General features: G+C 39.3%; 1 long non-coding RNA gene across 1 annotated transcript; it reads right to left on the bottom strand.

Moving 5' to 3' along the window:
• Positions 1 to 323: 323 nt before the first annotated feature.
• On the bottom strand, positions 324 to 9964 carry LOC141075487 (uncharacterized). The gene is made up of 3 exons (XR_012227285.1): positions 9869 to 9964; positions 1342 to 1595; positions 324 to 1110 (listed from the first exon to the last, which is right to left on the bottom strand). It is a non-coding gene; the product is annotated as an uncharacterized lncRNA (long non-coding RNA).
• Positions 9965 to 10259: the final 295 nt, after the last annotated feature.

The following is a 10259-nucleotide window of genomic DNA, read 5'->3' as shown; positions in this document are numbered from 1 at the left end:
CCTCCTGTAGGGTTGCACGGTTCAGGGCCAGGCTGAGAGATAGTGAATGTTTGTGCCTCATCATCCTCGCAGCCATCAATCTTCATCTTGCATTGTCCTAGTGCACCTGTTCCCTCCCCCTCGCTCTTCATGCTCTCGCCTTCACTTTCCAAAAGTTTTCAACTTTTTTTTTGTCTTGATTTCAGCAAACACAGCAGTCATGGGAAAGACATACAAATCACCTCCATCCCGCGCCCTACTAAAAACACAAGGCATTCCAGACCCCAAACCTCAGCCTTTATGTGACAGCGGAGGATGAGGAAGCTGGATGACACGCGGCTGAGCGAAAGAAAAGGTCCATTCATACTTTGGTATGTGTTCACCAAATTTTATAACATGCCAAGACCTGAGGGGTCAGACTGCCAGAACACTTCCATAGGGTACAGCCGTACTACACCCCAAAACTCACGGAGAAGCCCGAACATCAATCAACACAACCATGAACAGGAGAGATTGAATCACAGACTAAATGAGCTCGCTCCCAGTACAATGACCCCATATATTAGGAAGATAAAATCTATATAAAGTAATCTACGTAATAATTTATATTATGTGTGTATAATGATATCCTTAGTCATTGGCGCTCCTCACAGTAGACGCAATTCTTTCATTTTTATTGAGTGATACTTGTTATATAATGTATATTTAATAAAAACTGCATATTATATTTTTTAACATTTTTTTGCTCGTGTTTTTCTGATCACTTTACTCTTGATGTACAGAATTGAGTGGCAGATGGGGGTTTCTTAGTTGTATATATAGCACAAACTACTATTGGATCATATTTTGAATTAATAGTCTACTTAATGTAGAAATGGGGAAGAGGAAAATTATAAAAAAAAATGTCAATTCAGGAGTGTTTGCATTTGGGGCTTCTGGAACGTCACTGCTCTCTGATTTAACCCCATGGATGTGCTGTTAGCACCGACTGTGCACCAGATATTCATCCTCCAGGTTGTATTACTTGCCATCAGTCAGAAACGAAATCCAATCTTATCATTAGAGGCTTAAATTTGGCATCTTTCAAACGTCATCACGTGTCGGTGGAGCCCATGTGCCTCCTCCGTCTCCCTAATGGGAAAATGTCTGATGACGACTCCATCAACAAATACTAGAGAAAACCCAGTAACTAGGAGAGAAGTGGAGATTATGGCAGGTCTTAGGGTACCGCTACACTTAGCGATGCACCAGCGATCCCAACAACGATATGGATCGCTGGTGCATCGCTAAGTGGTCGCTAGTGAGCTGCCACACAGGCAGATCTCACCAGCAACATAGCAGCGGTCGGCGGTCGCTACTTACCTGTCAGACGCGGCGATCCTGACATCCTCCCGCCCGTCTCCACGCCTCGCTCGTCGGCGCCACAGGAAGCGGCCGACGAGGAATGGTCCAGGGAGTTCTCGCGCGACCAACGATGAGCAGCACTCGGGTGGAGGAGTTAGGAATGAATTGCATGTAGTAGTTGGGGAAGCCCAGGAATCGCTGTATGGCCTTCAACCCAGACGGACGAGGCCACTTGAATACAGCCGATAACTTCTCTGGATCCATTTTTAATCCTGTGGAGGAAACAATGTAACTGAGGAAAGGCAAAGGCAAAGAGGATTGTTCAAAGAGCACTTTTCAAACTTGGCGTACAGTCTGTTCTCCCTGAGCCTCTGTAAGACCAGGCGCACCAAGTCAGTAGAAAAAAATCAGAATGTCGTCTAGGTAGACAACAACACAGGTGTAAAGCAGATCCCTGAAAATGTCATTGACGAACTCTTGGAAAACAGCACAGAGACTGCAGATGCAGTGCAGACAGGTTAGCATGAGAACCGGCTGTAGCAATGATAGATACTCGTTGCTCCAGCGCTCTCCCTATGGAGGAGAGGCCAGAAATAGCAGCCAGTGCGCTGCCATTGGTTGATTGCATTTTTTTGAATAATGCACGCCGCCTATATAAGAAGGCAAGAGAGTGGGCGGGCGGGCCCTAATAGCCTTAGTTACAGATCTCCTCACAGGACGGGAGGAGGAGGAGGAGGAGGAGGAGGAGGAGGAGGAGGAGGAGGAGGAGGAGGAGGAGGAGGAGGAGGAGGAGGAGGAGGAGGAGGAGGAGGAGGAGGAGGAGGAGGAGGCAGGACAGAATGCTGAGAAGCAGCATGAGAGGCTCGAGGTGAGTGCCCAGAACGGAGAGCAGCGGCAGGCCTGGACGCAGCGCCAGGACGGGGCCAGGTGTAACAGTGGCAGACCTGGGCACAGCACCAGGACGGGGACCGGGTGTAACACTGACCATAGAATCACAGAATGATAGAGTTGGAAGGGACCTCCTGGGTCATCTGGTCCAACCCCCTGCTCAAGGCAGGATTCACTAAATCATCCCACACAGATGATTATATAATATATATATACACACACACACACACACATACATATATATATATGGCCATATTACTATATCTCACTGAGGAGAAGGGCGGCCATATTACTATATATTACTATATCACACTGAGGAGAAGAGCGGCCATATTACTATATATATTACTATATCACACTGAGGAGAAGGGGGGCCATATTACTATATCACACTGAGGAGAAGGGCAGTCATATTGCTATATATATTACTATATCACACTGAGGAGAAGGGCGGCCATATTACTATATATATTACTATATCACACTGAGGAGAAGGGCGGCCATATTACTATATATATTACTATATCCCACTGAGAAGGGCGGCCATATTACTATATATATTACTATATCACACTGAGGAGAAGGGCGGCCATATTACTATATATATTACTATATCACACTGAGGAGAAGGGCAGTCATATTGCTATATATATTACTATATCACACTGAGGAGAAGGGCGGCCATATTACTATATATATTACTATATCACACTGAGGAGAAGGGCGGCCATATTACTATATCACACTGAGGAGAAGGGCAGTCATATTGCTATATATATTACTATATCACACTGAGGAGAAGAGCGGTCATATTACTATATATATTACTATATCCCACTGAGAAGGGCGGCCATATTACTATATATATTATTATATCACACTGAGGAGAAGGGCGGCCATATTACTATATCACACTGAGGAGAAGGGCAGTCATATTGCTATATATATTACTATATCACACTGAGGAGAAGAGCGGTCATATTACTATATATATTACTATATCCCACTGAGAAGGGCGGCCATATTGCTATATATATTACTATATCACACTGAGGAGAAGGGCGGCCATATTGCTATATATATTACTATATCACACTGAGGAGAAGGGCGGCCATATCACACTGAGGAGAAGGGCGGCCATATTACTATATATATTACTATATCACACTGAGGAGAAGAGCGGCCATATTACTATATATATTACTATATCACACTGAGGAGAAGAGCGGCCATATTACTATATATATTACTATATCACACTGAGGAGAAGGGCGGCCATATTACTATATATATTACTATATTACACTGAGGAGAAGGGCGGCCATATTGCTATATATATTACTATATCACACTGAGAAGAGCGGCCATATTACTATATATATTACTATATCACACTGAGGAGAAGGGAGGTCATATTACTATATATATTACTATATTACACTGAGGAGAAGGGCGGCCATATTGCTATATATATTACTATATCACACTGAGGAGAAGAGCGGCCATATTACTATATATATTACTATATCACACTGAGGAGAAGGGAGGTCATATTACTATATATATTACTATATTACACTGAGGAGAAGGGCGGCCATATTACTATATATATATTACTATATCACACTGAGGAGAAGGGCGGCCATATTACTATATCACACTGAGGAGAAGGGCAGTCATATTGCTATATATATTACTATATCACACTGAGGAGAAGAGCGGTCATATTACTATATATATTACTATATCCCACTGAGAAGGGCGGCCATATTACTATATATATTACTATATCACACTGAGGAGAAGGGCGGCCATATTACTATATCACACTGAGGAGAAGGGCAGTCATATTGCTATATATATTACTATATCACACTGAGGAGAAGAGCGGTCATATTACTATATATATTACTATATCCCACTGAGAAGGGCGGCCATATTACTATATATATTACTATATCACACTGAGAAGAAGGGCGGACATATTACTATATATATTACTATATCACACTGAGGAGAAGGGCAGTCATATTGCTATATATATTACTATATCACACTGAGGAGAAGGGCGGCCATATTACTATATATATTACTATATCCCACTGAGAAGGGCGGCCATATTACTATATATATTACTATATCACACTGAGGAGAAGGGCGGCCATATTACTATATATATTACTATATCACACTGAGAAGGGCAGTCATATTGCTATATATATTACTATATCACAGTGAGGAGAAGGGCGGCCATATTACTATATATATTACTATATCACACTGAGGAGAAGGGCGGCCATATTACTATATCACACTGAGGAGAAGGGCAGTCATATTGCTATATATATTACTATATCACACTGAGGAGAAGAGCGGTCATATTACTATATATATTACTATATCCCACTGAGAAGGGCGGCCATATTGCTATATATATTACTATATCACACTGAGGAGAAGGGCGGCCATATTGCTATATATATTACTATATCACACTGAGGAGAAGGGCGGCCATATCACACTGAGGAGAAGGGCGGCCATATTACTATATATATTACTATATCACACTGAGGAGAAGGGCAGCCATATTACTATATATATTACTATATCACACTGAGGAGAAGGGCGGCCATATTACTATATATATTACTATATTACACTGAGGAGAAGGGCGGCCATATTGCTATATATATTACTATATCACACTGAGGAGAAGAGCGGCCATATTACTATATATATTACTATATCACACTGAGGAGAAGGGAGGTCATATTACTATATATATTACTATATTACACTGAGGAGAAGGGCGGCCATATTGCTATATATATTACTATATCACACTGAGGAGAAGGGCGGCCATATTACTATATATATTACTATATCACACTGAGGAGAAGGGAGGTCATATTACTATATATATATTACTATATCACACTGAGGAGAAGAGCGGCCATATTACTATATATATTACTATATCCCACTGAGAAGGGCGGCCATATTGCTATATATATTACTATATCACACTGAGAAGGGCGGCCATATTGCTATATATATTACTATATCACACTGAGGAGAAGGACGGCCATATTGCTATATATATTACTATATCACACTGAGGAGAAGAGCGGCCATATTACTATATATATTATTATATCACACTGAGGAGAAGAGCGGCCATATTACTATATCACACTGAGGAAAAGAGCGGCCATATTGCTATATATATTACTATATCACACTGAGGAGAAGGGCGGCCATATTACTATATATATTACTATATCACACTGAGGAGAAGGGCGGCCATATTACTATATATATTACTATATCACACTGAGGAAAAGAGCGGCCATATTGCTATATATATTACTATATCACACTGAGGAGAAGAGCGGCCATATTACTATATATATTACTATATCACACTGAGGAGAAGGGCGGCCATATTACTATATTTTATTATATCACTGAGGAGAAGGGCGGCCATATTACTATATTTTATTATATCACACTGAGAAGGGCGGCCATATTACTATATCACACTGAGGAGAAGGGCAGCCATATTACTATATATATTACTATATCACACTGAGGAGAAGGGCGGCCATATTACTATATATATTACTATATCACACTGAGGAGAAGGGCGGCCATATTACTATATCACACCGAGGAAAAGAGCGGCCATATTGCTATATATATTACTATATCACACTGAGGAGAAGAGCGGCCATATTACTATATCACACTGAGGAAAAGAGCGACCATATTGCTATATATATTACTATATCACACTGAGGAGAAGGGCGGCCATATTACTATATATATTACTATATCACACTGAGGAAAAAAGCGGCCATATTGCTATATATATTACTATATCACACTGAGGAGAAGAGCGGCCATATTACTATATCACACTGAGGAGAAGAGCGGCCATATTACTATATATATTACTATATCACACTGAGAAGGGCGGCCATATTACTATATATATTACTATATCACACTGAGGAGAAGGGCGGTCATATTACTATATATATTACTATATCACACTGAGGAGAAGGGCAGCCATATTACTATATATATTACTATATCACACTGAGGAGAAGGGCGGCCATATTACTATATATATTACTATATCACACTGAGGAGAAGGGCGGCCATATTACTATATATTACTATATCACACTGAGAAGGGCGGCCATATTACTATATATATTACTATATCACACTGAGGAGAAGGGCAGCCATATTACTATATATTACTATATCACACTGAGAAGGGCGGCCATATTACTATATATATTACTATATCACACTGAGGAGAAGGGCGGCCATATTACTATATATATTACTATATCACACTGAGGAGAAGGGCGGCCATATTACTATATATATTACTATATCACACTGAGGAGAAGGGCGGTCATATTACTATATTTATTACTATATCACACTGAGGAGAAGAGCGGCCATATTACTATATATATTACTATATCACACTGAGGAGAAGGGCAGCCATATTACTATATATATATTACTATATCACACTGAGGAGAAGGGCGGCCATATTACTATATATATTACTATATCACACTGAGGAGAAGGGCAGCCATATTACTATATATATTACTATATCACACTGAGGAGAAGGGCGGCCATATTACTATATATATTACTATATTACACTGAGGAGAAGGGCGGCCATATTACTATATATATTACTATATCACATTGAGGAGAAGGGCGGCCATATTACTATATATATTACTATATCACACTGAGGAGAAGGGCGGTCATATTACTATATCACACTGAGGAGAAGGGCGGCCATATTACTATATATATTACTATATCACACTGAGGAGAAGGGCGGCCATATTACTATATCACACTGAGGAGAAGGGCGGCCATATTACTATATATATTACTATATCACACTGAGGAGAAGGGCAGCCATATTACTATATATATTACTATATCACACTGAGAAGGGCAGCCATATTACTATATATATTACTATATCACACTGAGGAGAAGGGCAGCCATATTACTATATATATATTACTATATCACACTGAGGAGAAGGGCAGCCATATTACTATATATATTACTATATCACACTGAGAAGGGCGGCCATATTACTATATATATTACTATATCACACTGAGGAGAAGGGCAGCCATATTACTATATATATTACTATATCACACTGAGAAGGGCAGCCATATTACTATATATATTACTATATCACACTGAGGAGAAGGGCGGCCATATTACTATATATATTACTATATCACACTGAGAAGGGCAGCCATATTACTATATATATTACTATATCACACTGAGGAGAAGGGCAGCCATATTACTATATCACACTGAGAAGGGCAGCCATATTACTATAATATTACTATATCACACTGAGAAGGGCGGCCATATTACTATATATTACTATATCACACTGAGGAGAAGAGCGGCCATATTACTATATATATTACTATATTACACTGAGGAGAAGGGCGGCCATATTACTATATATTACTATATCACACTGAGGAGAAGGGCGGCCATATTACTATATCACACTGAGGAGAAGGGCGGCCATATTACTATATCACACTGAGAAGGGCGGCCATATTGCTATATCACACTGAGGAGAAGGGCGGCCATATTACTATATATATTACTATATCACACTGAGAAGGGCGGCCATATTACTATATCACACTGAGGAGAAGGGCGGCCATATTACTACATATATTACTATATCACACTGAGGAGAAGGACAGCCATATTACTATATATATTACTCTCTCACACTGAGGAGAAGGGCGGCCATATTACTATATATATTACTATATCACACTGAGGAGAAGGGCGGCCATATTACTATATATGTTACTATATCACACTGAGGAGAAGAGCGGCCATATTACTATATATATTACTATATCTCACTGAGGAGAAGGGCAGCCATATTACTATATATATTACTCTATCACACTGAGGAGAAGGGCGGCCATATTACTATATATATTACTATATCTCATATTACTATATCACACCGAGAAGGGCGGACATATTACTATATATATTACTATATCACACTGAGGAGAAGGGCGGCCATATTACTATATATATTACTATATCACACTGAGGAGAAGGGCGGCCATATTACTATATATATTACTATATCACACTGAGGAGAAGGGCGGCCATATTACTATATATATTACTATATCACACTGAGGAGAAGAGCGGCCATATTACTATATATATTACTATATCACACTGAGGAGAAGGGCGGCCATATTACAATATATATTACTATATCACACTGAGGAGAAGGGCGGCCATATTACTGTATATATTACTATATCACACTGAGGAGAAGGGCGGCCATATTACTATATATATTACTATATCACACTGAGGAGAAGGGCGGCCATATTACTATATATATTACTATATCACACTGAGGAGAAAAGCGGCCATATTACTCTATATATTACTATATCACACTGAGGAGAAGAGCGGCCATATTACTATATATATTACTATATCACACTGAGGAGAAGGGCAGCCATATTACTATATATATTACTCTATCACACTGAGGAGAAGGGCGGCCATATTACTATATATATTACTATATCTCACTGAGGAGAAGGGCGGCCATATTACTATATATATTACTATATCACACTGAGGAGAAGAGCGGCCATATTACTATATATATATTACTATATCACACTGAGGAGAAGGGCGGACATATTACTATATATATTACTATATCACACTGAGGAGAAGGGCGGCCATATTACTATATATATTACTATATTACACTGAGGAGAAGGGCGGCCATATTACTATATATATTACTATATCACACTGAGGAGAAGAGCGGCCATATTACTATATATATTACTATATCACACTGAGGAGAAGGGCGGCAATATTACTATATATATTACTATATCACACTGAGGAGAAGAGCGGCCATATTACTATATATATTACTATATCACACTGAGGAGAAGAGCGGCCATATTACTATATATATTACTATATCACACTGAGGAGAAGAGCGGCCATATTACTATATATATTACTATATCACACTGAGGAGAAGAGCGGCCATATTACTATATATATTACTATATCACACTGAGGAGAAGAGCGGCCATATTACTATATATATTACTATATCACACTGAGGAGAAGGGCGGCCATATTACTATATATATTACTATATCACACTGAGGAGAAGGGCGGCCATATTACTATATATATTACTATATCACACTGAGGAGAAGAGCGGCCATATTACTATAAATATTACTATATCACACTGAGGAGAAGGGGGCCATATTACTATATATATTACTATATCACACTGAGGAGAAGGGCGGCCATATTACTATATATATTACTATATCACACTGAGGAGAAGGGCGGCCATATTACTATATATATTACTATATCACACTGAGGAGAAGGGCGGCCATATTACTATATATATTACTATATCACACTGAGGAGAAGGGCGGCCATATTACTATATATATTACTATATCACACTGAGGAGAAGGGCGGCCATATTACTATATATATTACTATATCACACTGAGGAGAAGGAAGGAGATATATTTACACAGGTTTGTAGAAATGTCAGAAATTTGTACTCGCTTCTAGTCTCGTACATATTCAGGTTTCAGGATTATTCACCTTCTGGTCTGAGGACAGCACTGGAAATGATCAATAATAAAATTATCATTAGCGTTACGAGTACTCTAATAATTCCGCACACAGTGTAGATCATAAATCCTACAGAAGAAGGAGTCCAGGAACTTACATGTCACTACAAGTGTATGTGCACACAACAGCTTTTTCTGCCCAGAACCCACCTGAAAAAGTGCTAAAAATGCTGAAAAGAATGAACATAATGCACAGCAATGTAAAAACCACTTGGTGTGAATAAATTCAGTCTTTTTGAGAATATTTTAACTGCTTCAAGCTTCCAAAGATGTTAAGCGGCTAAATGA

The sequence above is a fragment of the Dendrobates tinctorius genome, unplaced genomic scaffold (assembly GCF_039654945.1).
Source record: "Dendrobates tinctorius isolate UK_male_01 unplaced genomic scaffold, ASM3965494v1 ptg000357l, whole genome shotgun sequence".
Classification (NCBI taxonomy): Eukaryota; Metazoa; Chordata; class Amphibia; order Anura; family Dendrobatidae; genus Dendrobates; species Dendrobates tinctorius.
Note: the sequence above shows the minus strand (reverse complement) of the source record. Positions and strands in the feature narration are given on the sequence as shown.